The sequence below is a fragment of the Bufo gargarizans genome, chromosome 9 (genome assembly GCF_014858855.1).
Source record: "Bufo gargarizans isolate SCDJY-AF-19 chromosome 9, ASM1485885v1, whole genome shotgun sequence".
Classification (NCBI taxonomy): domain Eukaryota; kingdom Metazoa; phylum Chordata; class Amphibia; order Anura; family Bufonidae; genus Bufo; species Bufo gargarizans.
This window is the reverse complement of record NC_058088.1, coordinates 78,342,915-78,365,939: the sequence shown is the minus strand read 5'-3', so window position 1 is coordinate 78,365,939 and position 23,025 is coordinate 78,342,915.

Sequence of the window (23,025 nt, the reverse complement as noted above, 5' to 3'; positions counted from 1 at the left end):
GTGCTATGCCAGGAGTTGGTGATCCTCCGGGGATCACTGGCAGGAGCAGCAATGTACGCTCTTGCCCGTACTCAATGCTGCTGTTGCCCATTGATAAATTTCACAGTCCGTACACCACTGACTGTTCAGCGGTGTACGGAGAACTGAGTTTTAAGCGCACAGTAAATGGTACGCTTTAGGTAGGAAAAATACAAAATTAATAAAGTATATTAGAAAAAGTTTTTTAGGGCATTAGAGACATCATATTAAAATTTCATTTAAAGGTTAAGTTATTCTTTAAATAAGCGTATATGAGCTGTCAGAAAAGCAGAGATGAGGGCTACAGGTTGAATCAGCTTAAAACTCAGTTCTCCATACACCGCTGACTCTTCAGTGGTGTACGGACTGTGAAATTTATGAATGGGCAGCAGCGCTGCGAGTACGGGCAGGAGCGCACATTGCTGCTCCTGCCTGTGCTCCCCGCAGGATTACTAAAATCCTGGCATAGCACACAGGTACTCTGTAACCATGTACTATGCCAGGATTAGCTGAGTGGAGCGGGCGCCTGTTTCTGCCGGCTTCGCTAAGAGTTGGCATGCAGTAATCTTAGCTTTGCGGAGCAGGCAGGAGCCCTCTGTACCCATGTGCTATGTCAGGAGTTAGTAATCCTTCGGGCAGCATGGGCAGGAGCAGCAATGTGTGCTCCTGCCCATACTCGCAGTGCTACTGCTGCCCATTCATAAATGTCACACTCTGAACAGTCAGCGGCGTACGGAGAACTGAGTTTTAAGCGCACAGTGAGTGGTGCGCTTTAGGCAGGAAAAACACTAGGAAAAATACAAAATTAATAAAGTATACTGGAAAAAGGGTTTTATTAGAGCATTAGAGACATCATATAAAAATTTCATTCAAAGGTTTAGTTTCTCTTTAAGCTAAGTTCTTGTTAGTGATAAGAGTTTAGCTGAAATTTGTGTTTATGAGCTGTTAGGAAAATTAAGTAAATGGTTACAGATTGAGCTGTCAGAGCAACTTTCTGACAGATTTGCTGAGAAAAAGGAATAGTACAGTTGCAGTAAAACTGAAAGCTGTAAAGGAAAAACTTGAAGGAAATTGTTAATGAAGACCAATTGGAAAAATTCTTTTAGCCCAAAATCAGGGCTGTCTTTAACGCGGGGCAAAAGGGGCAGCTGCCCTGGGCCCAGTTGCTACTGGGGGGCCCAAGCAGGGGCGTAGCTATAGGGGGTGCAGAGGTAGCAGTCGCTACCGGGCCCAGGAGCCTGAGGGGGCCCAAATACCCTTGTGCTGCATAAGAAGACACACAAAGCACTGAGGGAAGGGGGGCCCAAGTCTAACTCTTGCACCAGGGCCCATGAGCCTTTAGCTATGCCCCTGGGCCCAAGGCAGCTGCCACTTGAGCCCCGCTGGCCACTGGTGATGTGGAGGGCAGCGGCAGGGCACAGGGAGATGAGCGCTCCTCATCTCCCTGCGCTTGTGGAAGTGCTCCTCTCCATAGTAGTCTGTATCGCCGTCCTCAGGACAGCGATACAGATGGAAGTGCTGCGGCGGGGCAGGGGAGGGAGAGGTAGTCATTGCGCCGCCTGAGCCGTACAGCGCAGGACACAGGCCATAAGAGGCCTGCATCGCATAGCTGCGAGCCTGATGGAGGTTAGTATAAGTGTTTTTTTTTTTTGTTTTTTTTATATGGTACTACTACTGTCACATTATTGGGGGGCATCTATGGGGGCACCTGTTACTGGCACATTATTGGGGGGCATCTATGTGGGCACCTGTTACTGGCACATGATTGGGGGGCATCTGTGGGGATACTTGTTACTGGGACATGATTGGGGGCATCTATGGGGGCACTTGTTACTGGCACATGATTAGGGGGCATATTATTGGGGGGTATCTATAGAGGCACTTCTTACTGGCACATTATTGGGGGCACTATGTGGACACAAAGAAGGGGTATTTTATATGGGGGAAGGGGGTAGAGGAACACTATGGGGGCTTCTACTGAGGCCACAAAGAAGGGGTATTTTATGTGGGGGGCTCTGTATAGTGGTATTTTATACTGAGGCACATTATAGTGGGTACTATCAGGAAGGTTAGAGAGGCGTACTATGGCTCATCTATGGGGGGGCACTAAGAAAGGGGTATTTTATACTTGCACTGGGGGACACTGAGGGCATCTACTGGGGCACTATATATGGGGCATTTTATACTGGTACATTATGGGGGGCACTAGTAGGAAGGGGGGAGAGGAGCACTCTAGGGCATTTACTGGGGGCACTATAGGGTTATTTTATACTGGCACTTTATGGGGGCACTATGGTGACATTAGCTCAACTGGGGGCATTAAAAGGGAGTATTTTTTGCACTGGCACATTATAAGGAGAATTTTTACTACTGGGGGGCATTATTCTGGGCTTTATTACTACTGGGGGTCTTTGGGGAACATGATTACTAGTATGGGCACAATGGGAGCATTATTACTTCTGGGACACATTGGGGGCACTGTAGGAGCACTATTACTACCATGTGTGCTCTAGCAGAGAATTATTCCTATTGGTGGGACTTTTGGGAGCACTATTACTGTGGGGGCACCTTGGCACGGTATCAGCTTACCACAATTATTGTATATTTACATTATTAGTGTCAGAGGCACCATTTGCCAGTTATTTTAGGGCACTGTGTACCAGTAATTATTGAAGGGTACTACCTGCATGGTACTAGTATCAGGGGGATTATCTGTTTCTGCAGTATAGTATTGGGGAGCACAGCGGCACAGTGTTGGGGGTGGTAGGATGATTTGGCCAGAAGATGGGAGGATGATGGAAAAGTAGTAAACTAAGATTTTGTTTGTCAAACTGCAGAGATGAGAAATGGCTGAAAATGGTGGTCTGGTCTGAAGGTCTGCAAGGAGAAGATGAGGAAAGAGAACATCTACATCAAAGAGATGTCACTGGATGTAAGAGGTATGTGGCGTTGTACCCTGTATGTAGGGGTGGATGGAGGGGTTAGTAGTACAGTTCTATCTGCACATTGTATAAATAAAAAAAGGAATCTGCAAAATACTATATATTTGTGTCAGAAGTTGTGCTTTTTTAATTTTTAGAATAATGATACAGCCATTTTATTTGATACTTTTGTGCTGATTCCTTTTTTTTCCTCTATATTAAAGGGACACTATAGTCACCAGAACCACAACAGCTAAACGTAGTAGTTCTGGTGTCTATAGCATGTCTCTGCAAGCTTTTTAATGTAAACACTGCCTTTTCAGAAAAAAAGGCAGTGTTTACATTACTGCCAACGAACACCTCTACTGGCCACTCATTATTATTAAAGTTTACTACTCTAAAGCACAATTATTGTGTATTCATGAGAGGGAGGGAGGACTATCAGTCCCAGACTTGGAACTCTACTTTATCTCTGGTCATATAAAAAATATGATAACATGGAGTAATACGCAAATTTATAAGTCTATGATGGCAGGGATAAATATTAGGCTAGATAATTGTACTATTTTTCAGTTAATAGAAGCGGGTGTCTTGGTACAACAGGGAGGTAGAAATATACTCTTATTTGAGCTGATGGACCCGGGTTGAACTCCATGTTGACACTATACTGTGGGGAAACACCCACCTTATAGAACTAAAAACAATCAAACAGAATATTTGGTGCAAACATGGCGTTTACAAACTAGGCCAGGTATGGAGACAGGGGGATATAATACCATATGAAGATCTAAAAAAGGAGTATAGACTCGGTAACGTAGAACCACCTAAAACAAGCACTACGATCGTTGGTAGGAAAAGGTACACAAATTGCTACCCTCCTGCAGACTCTAGTGAATATCTCTAAACTAACAGTAGAGGGGAAATTAGTTTCTAAAATGTATGAATGTTTGTTACACCAAAAGAATAAGAAAAGAGCAGTTAATGGCTTAATGTATAAATGGCAAAATGTTATTAACCCCCAGTGTGAAGCGTTTTGGGAGTTGGCGATACAGGAAAAAAATAGGATTTCAAATAATTTCTCTCATAGGATTACCCAATTTAATATACTGAACCGACTTTACTACTCCCCTAAGATACTAATGAAGTGCTATAAACCCAAAGTTTTTAGTTGTTTAAAATGCAGGGAGGTAGGAGCAGACGATGTCCATATACTTTGGAAATGTATAAAGATCCAAGAGTTCTAGGAAAAGGTACATGATACAATAGAGCCATACCATCGGTTTAAAATTCCCAGGCAATTTGAGATATGTATATTGGGAGTGATGGATAAAATAGATACTCCCCCCCAACATCGATAAATAGCATCTAAACTTATTTTCCAAGCTAGGAAATGTATTATTGGGCACTGGGGAGGTAGTGCTGTTCCCACGGTTAGGGAATGGGAAAGGCTTACTAGAGCCGCACTCACCAGAGAGGAATTTCACCTGGCAAATATTAAGAAAAAACACTGATTTGCTGGTCTATGGCAGAAATGGCTAATATAATGAAATCCTTAGGAGATGAGTAGTGTGAACTGGGGTGGTGGTGGTGAAGAAGGGAGAGAGGTGTCACTGTTTTTGTTTTTTTCTTAGGGAGCAGCAAACGAACAAGAGAGGCGGGGTTGGTATATAGATTAGTATGGAAATAAAAGATTGTTCTAACTTTTTTGTATGATGTAAAAAAAATAATAAAGATATATATATATAAAAAAAGTTTACTACTGTACAAGGTGTGTGGATTTTTGTGTGTGTGTTGTGGTGGAGGGCGTGATTGCATGATGGGGTGTGGGAAGGCGGGATCCAGGGGGCCCAAGTAAATTCTTGCCCAGGGTCCACTCAATATTAAAGATGGCCCTGCCCAAAATGAGTGGAATACAATAATCAAAAGTGCACTCAAAGGTATCCTATTTGAAGTCTGTTTTCCTTCAGTCTGTGTTAGAGTACTTTGCACGGAATTTATAAAATGGCACACATTGTTTAAATGTGGCTGATCTTTAAACCTGTCACTTTTGTGTAGAAATGCTACTCCAGTTTTCTACCGCTCCCCCTTCCCCCTTTGAGACTTTATTTTGCCCAGTCATAAATCTGAAATAAAACTCATTAACATGGCTAACCATGCCCACTTTTCCACCTACTTTTCAAAACTGGAGTGAGAGGTATAGAAATACAAAAAATTTGCTCAAGTGACATTAAAGTAGCAAAATCCCTATTTTGTGACTTTTTGAAGACAGAATTCTGGAGTGCACTACATTTTGTTTATGTCAATCTCTATACAGATTGACAAAACTTTTTTCCAGAATGCTTTAAAATCTGTAGAAGTTCTCATTTTATAGGTGTAAAAGTGGTTAACTGGAATTTATTGGACTTAGTTAACGAGCCTCAGTCAATGCAGCAGATTGTATAAATGTATAAACATTAGCAGGTAACACAGTTTACTATTGATGTACCGAGCAAATCAAACTATATGGTCGGAAAGGAGATTTAGACATGGATTTTCTTGGCAGCTTCCTGCCGTGTTTGTATAATGATTAACTATGGGATACATTTTTGTTTATTGTAGGACTTCTTATTTCTAGGTCTACAGAAGAATCCATAATCAGTAGAAAACAGCCAGGGGCTCGTTTGCCATATTTATCTAGGACAATTATTTCAATATTTATTTCAAGCCAAGTTCACAGTTTTACACTGTTAGTTTTTATATAAAAGCCATAATTGATGTAATCAAAGGGAGCAAGGGAGTCTGAATCGCTTTTGTTAAATAGTAGACTTTTCCTTGTAGCAAATTTCCAATGAATTCACTTTAAATTAGGTCACCAAACTACATTGCTTCAGATTGTAATCCTTAATATCTAGCTAAAAGAACTATGCAGTAAATATATCAATTTAGATGGGTCCCTTTCAATAGTGGAGCCCCCACCCGCACAATTTACTTTAGGCTCATATGAGTTTGGCTCAAGTTATACAAAAAAACTGGTGTGTGTGCGCCAAGCGCCATATTTGCGAGTTTGACACTTTATTTCCCTTACTAGACAGTTTTGAAAAGTGTTTAAACAGTGGGATGGTTTAAATTGTACCAGCGTTGTAGTTGCAAAATATTGGTCTAATGTAAGCCAACCAAGAGCCACTGTGGAACTTCTTCTTGCCTGGCCTGCCTCGTTTTAAGCTAAATTTAACACATTTAATGGAAAAAAAAAATCCCATGTGTTTTTATTTATTTATTTTCTTACTCTTTTCAATAATCTAATACCTAGCAGACCGTTCTATCATCGGATATAACTGGTTGGACAAGATTAAGATTTACTATCGAATCCTATTGGAGATTAGTGGCACCAGAGTGGTCTTGTAGCTCGGTCTTCTCATTCACTATATTAAAATAACATTCCGTATCCGGGAATCAGAGCTATAATTTCATGCTATAATTCACGGTTATCTTGTGTCCATGGCTGCCTCTAGGCATGAAAGTAAAGTGATTATTTTCAGTGATGTGCCATGTCCAAGCCTTTTTACCAAATATCATATAGGGTTCAAAAAATTTGTAGGTCTTTGTTTTATGATTGGATTTTTTTCCCCCCAATAAAATTGTGTTTCTATCCTGGAAAAATTTGATAACTCATTTCATGTAATTATTACCCTAATGTAGACAACCATTATGAAGAGTTAAGGGGTCCGCTGGGCCCTCAACAAATCGCAGGGGAAGCGATCCTCTGCAGAACAAAGGGAAAGACATGTTGAAATCCAGTCTGCTTGATTGCTCTTTGCTTGATCATCGAGTAATTGCATCATTCCTGCGTTCACAAAAATGGCTGTTTAAAAATCGTGCCGTGTAAACAGCATCTGCTGCCGGCAAAGAACGAGTCAATAAGGGGACGAGCGATGGCATTACCGATCACTCCTCTCCATACAGTGGAGGAGATTGCTGCATGTAAACGCAGCAATCTCCTTCACTGACAAGCTGGTGCTTGTCCACAAGGAACGCTTCCTTCCCGATAATCGCCTGCAAAATTGTCCTGTGTAAAGAGACCTTTAGAGAGCAAGACATGAAAGGAGATCAGCTCACCACTATGCAGTGTCCTAGTACACTGGGGAAGATATTGCTGTTTGATGGAGGTGCTATCTTGTTTTGCATTGATCCCTCATTATCTTGAATCTGCCATTGGAGACCTCCATAAACATTAGCTGTAGTGGTATCTCTCTTCATTATCAGCATGTTCAGAACAGTTTACCTATGACATGTATGGCCAGCTGCTTCATGCCACATAATAGATCTTTGAGGCTGGATAAAACATTTTATAATAGTACACAAATGGATTGCAAAGTGTTACGATCTACTTCCATCTGCTCGGCCATGTGTCCTACACCATGAAACCAGAGTAAGCCTGATCTGACTACATGTGACGGTGTTGCAGTGCAAGCTAGAGCCATTTGTATTACTTTTGTAGCCCATTTGTGAACCTCTCCATAACTTTTGTACAACGGTTCACCAATCTTCATTTGAAAACTTAAAAATTGCTCTCGGTGAAGTCTCTTTTGTGTTCCTGACCACCAATTTGCCTGTCATCCTCTAATTTAATGAGATTTCATTTTACTGAGTTCAAGTTCACACATCCAAACATTTAACAGCATAATTGCTTTCGTCCCGTTCTATACACTGCATGCTGATACAAGGCCTTCTGTCTTATTTGCCTATAATTAGGATATGCATCTCTTTCCTGACGCAATGACTTTTAGACAGTCCAGTTAGCAGGGTTTTACCTGGGCGTAGATATTTTAGATGTATGTGACGCTCCAGATATGTTATCCTAACAAAAAAATATATATATTTTTTTAATAATGACACCCTATCCTCAGATTAAAGATAGAAAGGCCACTGCCATGGGTGATTGCTGTGAAAGCTCATTTAGGCAATACTTAACTGCCTTACGTTAGTATATTCCTTTGTCTCCTTGATGGAATTTTTATTTAAGACTTCGTAGCTCCCCTTTTCTTATACCTGACCGTTTAACAGTATACCTAGAAATATTTACCTAGACATCATGCTCCAGCCTAAAGAAGAGTAACGAGTACCACCAGTCTTGCTAAGGTCTAGTGAGTGACACAGAGATCCAAATGAGTGCATTGCTACAACCTATACAGGTGCACAAGGTGCCATTGGGTCTAATGAACTGGGCGTCCAGAGCATACCTGGTTTGTATATCGACCAGGGTTATATAAGCACCTTACAGCAATGTATAATTGTATTATTTGGGTACTATATGGTAAACTATAACTGTAGCATCAACCAACATAGGCAGTTTTTTATTCATGTTCCAGCAGTCTATTGCCATGTAACAACCAAGGTTGGCATTAGAGATGACTACGGTTGGTATTACACTGGTCAGTCTTTGGGCAGTGCGAGTCCTGATGGAAGATAACACAACCATCAGTCTGATTTCACATCCTGATGCATACTGAATGTGTGATGAACAATTGCTACCACAGTCTTTCCTCCTTCATTCTGTTCTATTCACCAGCAGCAGCACATCCCTGATTACACAGGGATGTGCTGCTGATAATCGGGTATCTTTCATCTATAAAAGATGCCAATGAATGAGCATTTGCTCGTTCACTGGCTGATCAGTTGCTCGAATATGAGCTGATTATCAGTAATGAGGATTCAAATTTCTGCTAATTGGCCCAAAATCATGGAGTGTAATATAGAGCCTTAATCTGTGCAGTTGCACAAGGTGCATTACCCGTCACTACCTAAAAGGGTTTCCCTGTACTTTTATATTGATGACCTATCCCCTCTATGGGACTCCTGAAGATTTGCTCTGAGCTATCTCCAGCAGTCTCATAGAGTTAACTGGAGCAGCAGTGCGCATACCTGACTGCCTGTCCATTCAAATGGGGGAACAAAGTTCCTGTTCCTGTGATCGGTAGAACCTCTGCTGTTAGGACATTTACCCTCTAACCTATAGATGGGGTATACGCATTTGTAGTGGGACAACCCCTTTCTTCTTTTTTTTTTTATAATTATTTTTAACTTGGAGGTTTTTTGTATTTAACCTTTGTTTCTTTATGTCCCACAAAGGAACTTTAACAAGGCGATGTTTTGATCACTTCTATAATACACTGTACTGCTTATGCAGTAGAGTGCATTATACTGTCAGTCACCAACAGGCTGTGCCAGAGAGGCGCAGTCAGATAGGCATACACTGCAAGCAGGCCTGGAGTCTTCATTAGGCCCTAGGCTCCCAAACGACTACATCAGCGTTGGTGACTGCCATTTTCATTCGACAGGTGGTGATGGGAGGCAGAGGGAGGACCCTGAATCTAAACCACTTAGATGCTGCAGTCGCTATTAACCATTTAAGGGTCAACTTCTTTAAGACATTCTGCAGACTGTCATATTACAGATCTACTTCCTATGGAGTTGTCTGTAAACCACAATTTTTTTTTTTTTTTTGTTATAGATGATACAAGAAAAAAAATTGGTGCATGCTCCAGAGGTATTCTCCCCCAAAACATTAGTTTTAGAGGAGAATGCTGTGTCCTATTCATACAGCACTGAACAGAGCCTGGAATTACGCACACAGTCTCTGTGGCTCCATTTTGCATGCAGAGTTAAGATATAACTGCCCTCAGTTGTGAGACCTCTGAAACGCGTTGGGCCAGCTTTTACTTTAATAAACCATATTGATCAGAAGTCCTGATGTCGGCTGCCATCAATTGATATCACCTGATATGCGATCCTGGCTAGGGGGGGTAGTTAGTCACGGGTGTCTTGAGCTTTATCCTGTGACTATCCCCCCTGTTTAGTGAGTACTCATATCTTGAGCACCTTTTTATACAGGCTCGGACTGGCCCACAGGGGTACAGGGGAATCCCCCGGTGGGCCCCTGAGCAAGGTGGGCCCCTAGTCTCTCACCCCCTGCACAAGTGGCACATAACACAGTAGATTTATAGCACTACATACAGTACACTCAATGTACAACACCTCAACCAGCCTATGTTCATATCAGAAACTTGTTAGAGTATTTATTATATTTGAATGTATTCATACGGTGGGCACCCAAAAGAAATTTTACTGGTGGGCCCTAGGCATCCCAGTCCGACATTGTTTTTATAATACCTCTTCTGGAGTATATTCGGTATAACAATCACTCTCCAGAGACGAGGTGGCACTAATCAACATATTTACTTCTTCTACATCCTTTGGGAGTGGCGCCTTTTATAGTGTTTCCTTTTGAACCAGGTCACGGTTGGATCCATCTATTCTGGAACCACCAGACCAAGTTCACTCACTATCTGCAGTGCTCAGTTCATCCTGCCAGTATCCAAAAACTAGTGCTAACCCTTCCCTTCCACCATGCACTTTGAGTCTGCTGCCAAAATAGTAATGTACCTTTATTATTCTTAAATTAAACCTAAAATGTTACAGATGTGTCATGCAGCACCCCCCTCACCCTAAGCAACTGGGGCATGTGATGTGCCCACCTGCTACTCCTTTGTGTATTTCCTTATGTAACAACTCAAAAATGTTCTTACAGTTTGCATGCGTGTTTATTCTGGAGCTGAAAAGAGACAAATGCACTTGGCAATGAGTTAACCTTGTCTTTTGAAAAAAAAAAAAAAAAGGAAATGCTCGTATTTACTTTAAAATCAGCCTGGCGCTCTGTACTGGTCAAGGGTTAATTTGATAAGGCAGGTGAAATGAAGAATGCCGCCTCCCAGGTTTATGTTGCATCAAGTGGTGTCAGTTACCTGTACAGAAGTGAAACTCCAGCCCGCCTGAGAAGATTACCTGGGAAGGACAGAGGCTGATCACTCAGCACTAATTATATGAAATATCTTTGTACTAAACAGATGAAGAAATGATAGGAAAGACTGAATCGAGCTTGTCCTGGCTTATGATCATAGGCATTTTGCTAAATGTTAACGCTGGAGACACAGCGGAATCAAACGCCTATGTAAACCTGTCGTTCTTCTACCCCCAGCAGAACTCCACTGTTAACAAGTATTGCGAGTGCGGCTTGTTTGGGCTGAACTCACCAGTAAGTGATGCCCAAGGAGTTGTGGGCATCCCCATATCACCTAACCTACAAGGATGTGATCCAAGTACCAAGTTTTCCATCACGTCGAAACCTTGGATTGCTCTCGTTGAACGAGGGAATTGTACCTTCTCAGAAAAGATCATCCTGGCTGCCAGTAAAGGTGCACAAGCAGTGGTAATATACAATGCTCCCTCCAGCACTGGCAATCAGACCATTCCAATGGTACACTATGGTAAGCAAGTGCTAATTAACTCTTTGAGGAATGCTATTTTTCTGTCTGCTGTGAGTTGTCAACACCAGTTTGTCTGTATTAATGATATGCTGGGTGCCATGCTATTGTTCTCCGGGAGCTATCTAAAACAAATACTTTTAGTTGAGAGGCAGCTCCATGACCTGGAATTGCTATACGGTTCTTGTATCACAATTAGTTTTGTAGATGCAAATTAACTGCCTTGCATATTGCGTGTTGACAAGTGCTTATTAAAGACATTTAATTCCTGTGCAGGAAGATTCTCAGTGGCGACAGTTTCCAAGATATGAAAGTGATGTTTGTAAAGGTTTATTAACCCTGCACTTCTAACAGAAGATGTATGTTGTGTGTTTTCGTAGTATTTTTTCTGGGGCTACCAAAACTGGCATCATTCAAAGACTGCCAATTAAATATGGCATTTAAGTGTCTTGTCCAGTTAAGTTCACCTTAAGTTCCATTTTGTAATTAAACTTCCTCAGGAGAGGTATTAGAGCTGCATTGTGAGTGGCGGACAAGCTATTTATGTTAAATTGGAGAAACAGAGTTTGCATAGATGTGGAGGAATGCAACATCATTTGTCTGCCACTTACAGTGCTGTTCTTACACCTCTCCTAAGGCGGTTTAATCACACCTAATAGCATCAGCCATGATACTGCAATCAACATCTAAGCCCTGTTACTGATGCATCAGCATTTATAGCCTGAGATTTCTCATACAAGCCATTTTAATGTAGAAAGCCAGTCGGATGATTTGCAAAATGTTGCTCTGACTTATTACTACTAATGTACCATAACCTGGATGAATGATAACTTTCTAAGGCATGTGGTGGGATGCCTTGTGACAGGCGCAGCACTATGACGTGCTTTTTGCGCTGTGGCATTAGAAGAATTTTGATAGCTCTGACTTTCTAGTCTAACCAGACTGTCTATTACTCTGTAATTCCTCTAGCGCCATTCTATGGAAACAGTAGGTTTAAAGAGCACACCAAATGCTTCAAATAACTTCTTTATTAACTTCAAATTTTCTTCATATATAACACTGCGGCCTCCGCAGCAGATAGTCTATGTACAAAACGCATGTTAAATAAAGTATCATAAAATGTTGGTATGCATAAGATGGTGGTTCAACTGTTCAATCTTGTCATTCAACATAAAATGGTGGATATATTTCTCTCTTGAGTATCTGTACTCTCACATTAAGTTATTTAAGCACTTTATGATCTCTCTGAGAGGTGTATCTGAGGGCTAACTTAATAGTTCACGTGCTGAATTTGGTCGCAATTTGCAATATGCAGTTAGCAGTAACTATTTGCAGATTGGTTGAATATGATGTGGTATGGTTTTATGCAATTTGGATTGCAATATGGAATTTGAATGGTTGCAATTGTTTGTATGGTATTTGTAGTTTGCAATTAGTGGAACTGTAAGTAAACATATATAACTGGTTCATTATACAGTTCTGATCACTATATTACCAGTAGGAACATTATATAACTGTTTTAAATACCTATTTTGCTTCCATAAAACACGGCTTTTAGTGGAATGAATGTCTGTTCAGCTACTTTTTCTTATGAATAATGATTCCAGCAGCTCCTGCTAGGGGAATTTCCCACACAGGCTGTGTGTGAGGCTATCTGATTGGTTAAAACTCCTGGGCTGTGTGAGGCTGGCTAGGATTGGTCAAGACTCCTGCCCAGCAACAACAGTTTAACTCTAGGCTTTCTGTTGCTTCTGCTTTGTCATTGAGCTTACCTTACATTATATAATGAATCTCAAAGGCATATTATCTTTTCTGCTTCTGTGAACACAATATATATATTGTAGGGATTTCCCAAATGGTAGCCTTCAGATAAATACACAGTAGCCTTTTAGTGGTGGAAATCAAAGAAATAAATGTATTTTATTGTTGGCACACCACAATTCAACAGGCGGTAGTGATCAGCTTACTTCAGCTGACACTTAAAGAAAAACAGTTCAATCTTGAATCTGAAAAATCACATAGAAAGTTTTAGGGCACAGTACCGTACTCCCCACGGAGTGGATGGGAACCTTGCTTTGTCCTTTGTCTCTCGGCAGAGACCCACTGGTTTTCACTCGGCTCCAAAACACACAGCTACACAGAGCTCCACCATCAGCCAGGTAATCACACCACTGACCCTGCTGGCTGACTTTTGTAAGCCCGTCAAAACCCGGCCTGGACCATGGGGAACAGCCAACCCTCCCTGCACTTTGGCTGCTCCCAGTAAGAGCCGACCCGGATTAGCTTTTCACAGCTATGCTAACTATCAAAGTGTCCATCAGAAACTGCTGCGGACATTTACACTACTGTATCCTACTTCACCGAGGCCAGGAACCTCGGTGACACATATCTTCCATCTATGATGGTCCCTTGTGCCTTTCTACATATCCCCCCCCTCTGCCCAAAGCCGGGGGTCTGGGCAACTCCAGCAAACATGCAGTGTACTCTGGATAGGGCATCCGCATTTCCTTGTAGCCTTCCCGGCCTATGCTCTACCGAAAACCTAAAGTCCTGTAGAGCTAGAAACCAACGGGTGACACGGGCATTCTTACCCTTTTTCTCTCTTAACCATTGCAGAGGGGCATGATCCGAGACCAGTGTAAATCTCCGTCCCAGGAGATAGTATCGGAGACAATCAAAGGCCCACTTAATGGCTAAGCATTCCCTTTCAATTATAGAGTAATTCCGCTCTGCCGGGGACAGTTTTCTGCTGAGGTAACACACGGGATGTTCCTCCTCATTTATGACTTGAGACATTACTGCCCCTATGCCTACTTCTGATGCATCTGTCTGAACAATAAAGTCCCGGGAGAAGTCAGGGGCTACCAAGATGGGCTGTCTACAGAGGGCGGACTTAAGTTTTTGGAAGGCCTCTTCAGCCTCCTGGGACCACTTGATCACAGCAGACTTCCCCCCTTTTGTAAGGTCGGTCAGGGGTACTGCTATTTCTGCAAACTTAGGAACAAATCTCGTGTAGTATCCCACAATACCGAGAAAGGCTTTGACCTGTTTCTTGGTAAGTGGGCGGGGCCATTTTGGATAGCTTCCACTTTAGTTACTTGGGGTTTTATTATACCTCTTCCTACGATATATCCCAAGTATCGAGCCTCTTCCAACCCCATGGCACACTTACTTGGATTTATAGTGAACCCGGCCTTTCGTAGTGCATCTAGGATGCTCTGAACTTTACTGAGGTGACTCTCCCAATCTTGACTGAAGATCACTATATCATCCAAGTAAGCGGCCGTATATTCCCGATATGGGCGTAAGATTTGGTCCATAGCTCTCTGGAAGGTGGCAGGGGCCCCTTGCAACCCAAACGGCATCCTAACGTACTGGAAGGACCCTTCCGGTGTAGCAAACGCTGTTTTTTCCCTAGCTTCTCTAGACAACGGAATTTGCCAGTATCCCTTTGTAAGATCCAGGGTCGTTATGTATCGAGCTGGCCCTAGTCTCTCAATGAGCTCATCCACCCGGGGCATGGGATAAGCATCTACTTTGGACACCTCGTTTAATTTTCGGTAGTCATTACAAAATCGCCACTATCCATTGGGCTTCGGGACTAGCACTATGGGACTAGACCACCCACTTTTGGATTCCTCAATTACCCCCAGTTTTAACATTCTCTGGACCTCTTTGGAAACTATCTCCCTTCGGGCCTCAGGTATCCTGTACGGTTTTAAATTTACTCGCGCCTGAGGTTCCGTTAGAATTTCATGTTGCACGACCTTGGTTAAGCCAGGGGTTTCTGTAAACAAGTCCCTATTCTGCTGTAACAGGAGCCGACATTGGTATTTTTGGGAAGGGGACAGGGTTTCGGCAATTTTTACATTGTCGATGGTGGCGTCTGGTTGGGTCAACAGACATGGGCTCTCAGGAGGGTCCCTATCCTTCCATGGTTTTAACAAGTTGATGTGGTAGATTTTATAGGGCTTTCTCCTACCTGGCTGATATACCCGGTAATTAACTTCGCCCACCCTCTCAGTTATCTCATAGGGCCCTTGCCACTTGGCCAGGAACTTGCTCTCCACTGTGGGGACTAAGACTAAAACACGGTCCCCAGGACTGAACTGTCTAAAACGGGCGGTCCTGTTGTATACATTCGCTTGCGCCTCCTGTGCTTGGAGCATATGCTCTTTCACAATAGGTGTCATTTGAGCTATTCGCTCCTGCAATGTAGTCACATGTTCAATGACACTTTTGTAAGGCGTGACCTCACTCTCCCAGGTCTCCTTAGCGATATCTAACAGGCCTCGTGGATGCCTTCCATACAACAACTCAAAAGGAGAGAAACCTGTTGACACTTGGGGTACCTCTCTGATTGAAAACAGTAGATAAGGCAACAGGTAATCCCAATCTCTGCCATCTTTCTCAACCACTTTTTTCAACATGGCCTTCAAAGTTTTATTGAAGCGTTCCACCAGGCCATCTGTCTGTGGGTGGTACACTGAGGTACGCAACTGGTTAATTTTTAATACTTTACAGAGATCCTGCATGACCCTGGACGTGAACGGGGTCCCCTGGTCAGTCAGGATCTCCTTGGGCAGGCATGTTCTGGAGAAAATCTGAAACAGTTCTCTGGCTATAACTTTAGAGGTAGCTTTCCTCAAGGGCACCGCCTCAGGGTATCGGGTAGCATAATCCATTACCACTAATATATATTGGTGCCCCCTTGCGGATTTTACCAAAGGCCCGACTAAATCCATCGCAATTCTCTCGAATGGTATCTCGATAATTGGTAATGGTATTAGAGGGCTGCGGAAGTTTGCGACTGGAGAGGTTACTTGGCACGTAGGGCAGGATTGGCAGTAATCCTTAATTTCTCTGTAACACCCGGGCCAATAAAACCTCTGCAAAACCCTTTCAAGCGTTTTCTCAGCCCCTAAGTGTCCCCCTAATACATGGATATGTGCCAGGTCCATTACCATGCGTCGGTATGCTTTAGGAACCACGAGCTGTTCAACTAATTCTTCCCGGATTTTAGTCACCCGGTACAACAAGTTTTCATTCATTGCAAAGTGAGGGTACCTTTCGACTGCCCCTGGCTCTTGAGGTGCCCCATTTACTACCCCCACATTGTTTAAGGCCCCTTTTAGAGTCTCATCTCGGAACTGAGCAGTCCCAAAGTTTCCCCGAGACACCTCTAAGTCGGGGACAGTCTCCTCAAGGGCAGAATCTTCCTCATTCTCACCTACCATGGCTGAGAATGGAAAGTCAGGGACCATCTCAGGGTCAAGGAGCACGGGGCTGTCTGCAGCACCAGGGTGTTGCTGCGGTACTGCCTTGGCCCACAGGTCCCAGAACACAGGACAGTCTCGGCCAATGATCATCTCATGCATCAATCCCTGCACTACCCCTACCTGGTGGTATACTGTACACTCTTCTGTTTTTAAGGTCACCTGGGCTATTGGGTAGACCTTGGTATCACCATGAATGCAGGTGACTCCCAAGGTCTTCCCAGGAACCAAATTATGAGGAATACTGGCTGTTAGGAGCGTGACCAGGCTCCCCAAGTCCAGAAGTCCCTTTGTGGGGTTGCCATTCACATTAATTGTACAAAAAGGGAGTCCTCCCTCAACATTACGAACCACACTACACGCAAACAGTGAGGTTCGTCTCCCCACAGAACAGTCCATTTGTTCTGGGCTGATGGGACATTGGGCTGCCATATGTCCCAGGCCATGGCACCTCCAGCAGATGACCTCTCTTAAGGACGGTCGTGGCGTTGGTTCTGATAGACTCTTGGCCTCATAACGTCCACCCCGGGGGGGTTTTAGTCCCTTTTTCTGCACTTCAGTGTCAACCCGTGCCTTCCAGTAGGGGAAGTTCAAGGATCCTGAGGCAGCTATGGTTGGCTCTACGGCATAGTACCTCTCTACCAAACCTATTAAGTCATCTGCAGTCTGTGGATTTCCTTGTGCAACCCAGCACTGTACCGGCTTAGAGAGAGCATGCAGGAATCGGTCCATTACGACCCGCTCCACCATTTTGGCTGGGGAACAGACATCTGGCTGTAGACATTTTTGGACGAGGTGCAGTAGATCAAACATTTGGGACCTGGGAGGCTTGCCTCTCTGAAACCCCCACTGGTGCACCCTCTGAGCTCGGACGGTGATGGTTACCCCCAGACGTGCCAATATTTCTGCCTTCAGTCGGGAGTATTCCCGTGCATCCTGCAATGATAAGTCATAATACGCCTTCTGGGGTTCGCCTGAGAGGAAGGGGGCCAGCACCTCGGCCCATTGCTCAGCTGGTAGTCTCTCCCGCTCAGCGACCCGCTCAAAGACGGTGAGGAAGGCTTCTACGTCATCCTCTGCGGTCATTTTTTGTAAGGCAGATTGCACGTTTTTTATTCCGCCCACATTCTGTTCAGCCACATACCCCGCTGGTTGTGCGGCCACCCTCTCTCTTAGGATTGCAATTTGCTCTGCCAGTAGGCGGTTCGTCTCCTGCTGATGGGCATTAGCCTGCCGTTGTTGCTCCAATGCCTGTTGCTGCTGTAGATTGCTCCGCACCATCTGCTTGATAAGATCCTCCATTTTCATTGACTCTTGTTGAAGCTCCGCTGCTGCTTAAACCCAGGACATCAATTGAAAAACTTCCTTTCAACAAAAAAAATCCATTCAGTAATTTAGGCTACTGAGAGGCGGCCGCTCTCCCGGCCGCTCCATCCTCAATGCGCCTGCGCCGGGTGTGGATGTGACGTCATCGGCGCAGGCGCACTGAGAGGCGGCCACTCTCTTGGCCGCTCCATCCTCAATGGACGTCACATCTACACCCGGCGCAGGCGCATTGAGGATGGAGCGGCCGAGAGAGCGGCCGCCTCTCAGTGCGCCTGCGCTGATTAAAGACAGGTACGGCGCAGGCGCGATATTTTGAATTCAAACATTGAATTGAATAAAACTTGATTTTTAACAATATCTACTGAACGAAAATGAATATTTAGCATATGTACAGGGAGCTTGCAGTGTAGGGATTAATATTAACGGGGGGAAAAAAAGGGTTTAGTGGGCTGACAGAAGCCCTTTAACACACAAACATAGGAACTGTATTAAGGTTATTGGCAGGTCTAGCTGTATAAACATATAAGCTATATTAGCAACCTAGGATAGGTCTTATCTGGCCAGCTACATGCCTCACTTCCTGGGGAGTAAAGTCAAAAGGAGGCGCTTGTCTTGTCATGTTGATGAACTATAATTGATATTTTTTTCTCAAACTATAGATATACGATAAGAAATCCAACATTTCTTGTCACTATTTACCAACTAAACATTTCTTCAGCTTCTATTGCTGTCGGTGAAACATGCAGTGGCCCAGGAGGTGCCATAGTGGAGGATGGGAGTGGCTCTGGCTGTTAGTCAATCACAGTGGCTTTCTTTACACCATTGCTCACTAGAGCCTTGCCGTAAACAGAGGGAGAACACTTTTATCCCTCGGGACACATCCTGATTCTGGAGCTCCTGTCTGAGGGTAACTGGGATGCCCGTGATGTTAGGTGCTTGTATCGGTGCAGGGCAGGGAATGTAGAGTGCAATAACCAGTGTAGAGTGTAGGAGTCAGAAAAGTAGGCCAGATGTAGCAGAACAAACATTTCCTTTGTTTAGTGCACTACATCCAACAATGAAGCACAGTTCCATCTGCACACAAATCTTTTCTCAAATAGTAAGATATGGAGGCTGGCAAAGCTAGGGGCTATGGCACTCTTTTGTACACTATCTTTCTAAAGTCTCTCTCAATAGAATCTATGGCTGACAACAGTACCTTGACAATAATCTTTGAAGACCCGTGTGGCCAGGACATCTCCAAGTGTGAAGGGTGTCTTAATGGTATTCCTCACTGCAGCAAAGTCTAAATAGCAGGTTACCTTGCTGACTATGCTTGGTCATGCAGATTCTAAGTTTCTCTCTCTGTTGATTTTGCAGTGAGTCACACAGAGCTCAGCAAGTCCCTGGAACGGGCTCATGTACACGACTGTATGTATTTTGCAGTGTGCAAAAATGGATCCGCCAAAAATATGGATGACGTTTTTTTTGCACACCTATTGAAATGATGGTCATGCCAACCATACCTTCTCTGGGGGTACTGCATATACACCACTCCCCTGGCAGTCAGGAGCAGATAAATTTGCAGACTTTGCCTGAAAACCCCTTGGCATGTCATGCTACTGTACTCTACATATACGTTTTCAAATGAAGCATCTATCAGACCATGTGCATCTTCCTTGTATCTCTCCACAATATAATATAGTTAAGACTGTTTTATGCTGCATAAAAACTATGCAATCACATAGTTGTTTACTTAGACAAGGACTACATACAATTTTACATTACAGGTAAATTAATATTCTGTACTTGCCTCAGACAAAGACCTATCTAATTACAATGAGGACAAAATACATGATAAAATGAAGTATTACGTTATAAAGGCTCTTCACAGACTTGGCCAGTAACCTTTGTGCTTGCTCCTGCTGTTCTGATCATTGCTGGTGACCTTCCTCTAAACCATCAGAACAATAAACCCCAAATAAAAGCGGATCCTGTCTGTTAAGCATCTGCCTTCACTCTGTCAGCATTTGGTCAGTAATTCATCAGTATTGCTAAAGCCCCAAAAAACAGGAGTGGATCCAAAATAGAGATAAAACGTGAATGGAATATTTGCATGTCTTCTGTGGTTTGTACCCACTCCTGCTGTTGGCTACTAAATCATAAGCCAATTCTGATGGGACCATACAGGCCTTACAGCTACTACACAGGCAGGATCCGTTGTGCGTCTCATTTTTCGTTCCTTCTGACAGATCAGAAGATAGGTCAAATAAATGAAGATGTCAACCATGCCAAAAAGGCAAAATAGTGGCCCAGTCATAAAGTGGGGAGGGTGGTAACAGCATGAGAAGTCCACAGAGTGGCCCAGACATAGTATGGAGGTGGCAGCAGCAGCAGCAGCATGTGGAGGCCACAGAGTGGTAAGGTGACAATGGTGGGTGTAAGAAGGAACACTTGGCATCAGATGTGTGGCATCAGGCAGGTGGCAGCATCAGAATAGAACCTGAGGCAGGTAGCCAGAAGAAACCGGTCTCTTTTGTCAAGGTTTGGGTGAGGCAGCATGGATGATCTAATCTGATGCATCAGGCATTGGTGGGTGGAAATCCTGGCTGATCCACGCCTGATTCATCCTGACAAAGGTCAGTCTCTCCACATTTTAGGTGGACAGGCGAGTTCTCCTTGGGATAACTATGGCCCCCATCGCACTAAACACCCACTCTGATGCCACACTACTGGCCGGGCAGGACAGCTTTTCCACGGCAAACTCTGCCAGTTGTGGCCACAAATCCAGTTTGGCTGGCCAGTAGTCCAGCGGATCTTTAATGACGGCTGGCAGTGTGCACTCCAAGTATGCCACCACCTGCTGGTTCAGGTTCTGCTCTATGTCTAGCTGCTGGTGTGTAGTTTCTTCACTATGTGGGTGAAGAAAGCTGCTCATCAGCGACTCTAGACTCAGGCTGCTGCTGATGGCTCCTTCCACCCCTCCCCAGCAACCATGGCAGTGGAACGTGAGCACAGAGGGCCCGCCTGGTCAGACCTGAAAGAGGATGGACAATGGCCCAGATAGGCAGCGGCCAACTGACTACATAGGATGTCTTTATAGTAGTTCAGTTTGTCCTCCCTTTCAGCAGGTGTAAAAAAGGCCCCCATTTTGGACCGGTAGTGAGGGTCTAACATGGTGGAGAGCCAGTAGTCATCCCTCTTCTGAATGGTGACAATTCGTCTGTCACTACGCAAGCAAGTGAGCATGCATCAGGCCATTTGTGCAAGTGACTCGGAGGGACTCCCTGCCTCCATCTTCACTGGATACTGCAGAGCCACAGTGTGTCTGGGTCATCTGCCTCGTCTTCCTCATCTCCCTCTTGCTCCTGCTCCTCCTCTCCTGTCACCTGTGTAGCAAAACCACCCATTTCACTACACATTGCTTGTGCTCCAATGTCCTCCTCCTCCAGTTCAGCCCCCCACAGGGCTCATATAGTCGTAAAATATAGGCACCACGTTTCCAGTCCACTGACCAGCCAGATTTACCAGCATTTTCTCCAGGATATGAATCAGTGGAATGACTTTGTTCATCCCGTAGTCCTGGCGACTGACAAATAAAGTGGCCTCCTCAAAGGGTACGAGAAAACGTCAGGTGTCGCACATGAGCTGCCACTGGCTAACATCAAAGTTACACAGGGGAGTACCTCTGTCCACCTGTATCATCAAGAAATCGTTTATGACCTTTCTCTGCTCGTACAGTCGGTCCAACATATGAAGGGTGGAATTCCAACGGGTGGAAACGTCGCATATCAGCCTATGTTGGGGGACGCCGTTCTGCCTCTGCAGCTTAAGGAGGGTGTGCTTGGCTGTGTACGAGTGGCTGAAGTGCATGCAAAGTTTCCTGACTATTTTTAGGACTTCAGGAAATGTTTGACAACCAGATTGAACACGTGAGCCATGCAGGGCGCATGGCTCAGCCTTCCTTGATGCAGCGCCGACACCATGTTCTTCCCGTTGTTGGTCACCATGGTTCAGATTTTGAATTGTTGCGGAGAAAGCCCGGATTCGATTTCTTAATGGACGTGGAGCAGTTCCTTCCCTGTGTGACTCCGTTCGCCCAGGCAAACTAGGTGTAGAATAGCATGACAATAGCTTTCATTTTCTCACTTCACCACAAAACGGTTAATAAGCCATTTTTCTTTTTCCCCACTAATACACGCCAAAAAAAGGCTTCAGAACATATAACTGCGGCCATGAACGGCAATAATACACGCCAAAAAAGGCTGTCATTTTCTCACTTCAACACACAACAGCTAATAAGCCCATTTTCCCCCCCCACTAATACATGACAAAAAAAAGGCTTTAGAACATATATATAACTGCACCTCACAAGGGCTAATAAGACCCCAGTAACAAGAACAGTTTGCTGGAATTACAGAGGTATTGCAAACCTGAAATGAGCAGCAGTATAATGCCAATTTGGATCGGCAGTCAGTGCAGCAAGGTGTAATAGGATTGTTCCTATTACCCAGGCTGTAAACACCCCTATTGGACCTTGTTCTGCTTCGATACTGTGGAATAATTCCTCTCTAGCCTTTCCCTTCACTTCTAATGCTCTTTTCCTGAACTTCTATTGAGCAAAATATGTTTTTAAGTCTTTCCTAGCACTGTACCTAGCGCCTGCTAACGTCTCTCCCTGCACGAAGTACAAACCGGATTCCCAAAAAGTTGGGACTCTAAACAAATTGGGAATAAAAACTGAATGCAATAATGTGGAGATGGCAAATGTCAATATTTTATTTGTAATAGAACGTAGATGACAGATCAAACGTTTAATCCGAGTAAATGTATCATTTCAAAGGAAAAATACGTTGATTCAAATTTTCACGATGTCAACAAATCCCCAAAAAGTTGGGACAAGTAGCAATAAGAGGCTGGAAAAAGTAAATTTTAGCATAACGAAGAGCTGGAAGACCAATTAACACTAATTAGGTCAATTGGCAACATGATTGGGTATAAAAAGAGCTTCTCAGAGTGGCAGTGTCTCTCAGAAGCCAAGATGGGTAGAGGATCACCAATTTCCACAATGTTGCGCAGAAAGATAGTGGAGCAATATCAGAAAGGTGTTACCCAGCGAAAAACTGCAAAGACTTTGCATCTATCATCATCAACTGTGCATAACATCATCCGAAGATTCAGAGAATCTGGAACAATCTCTGTGCG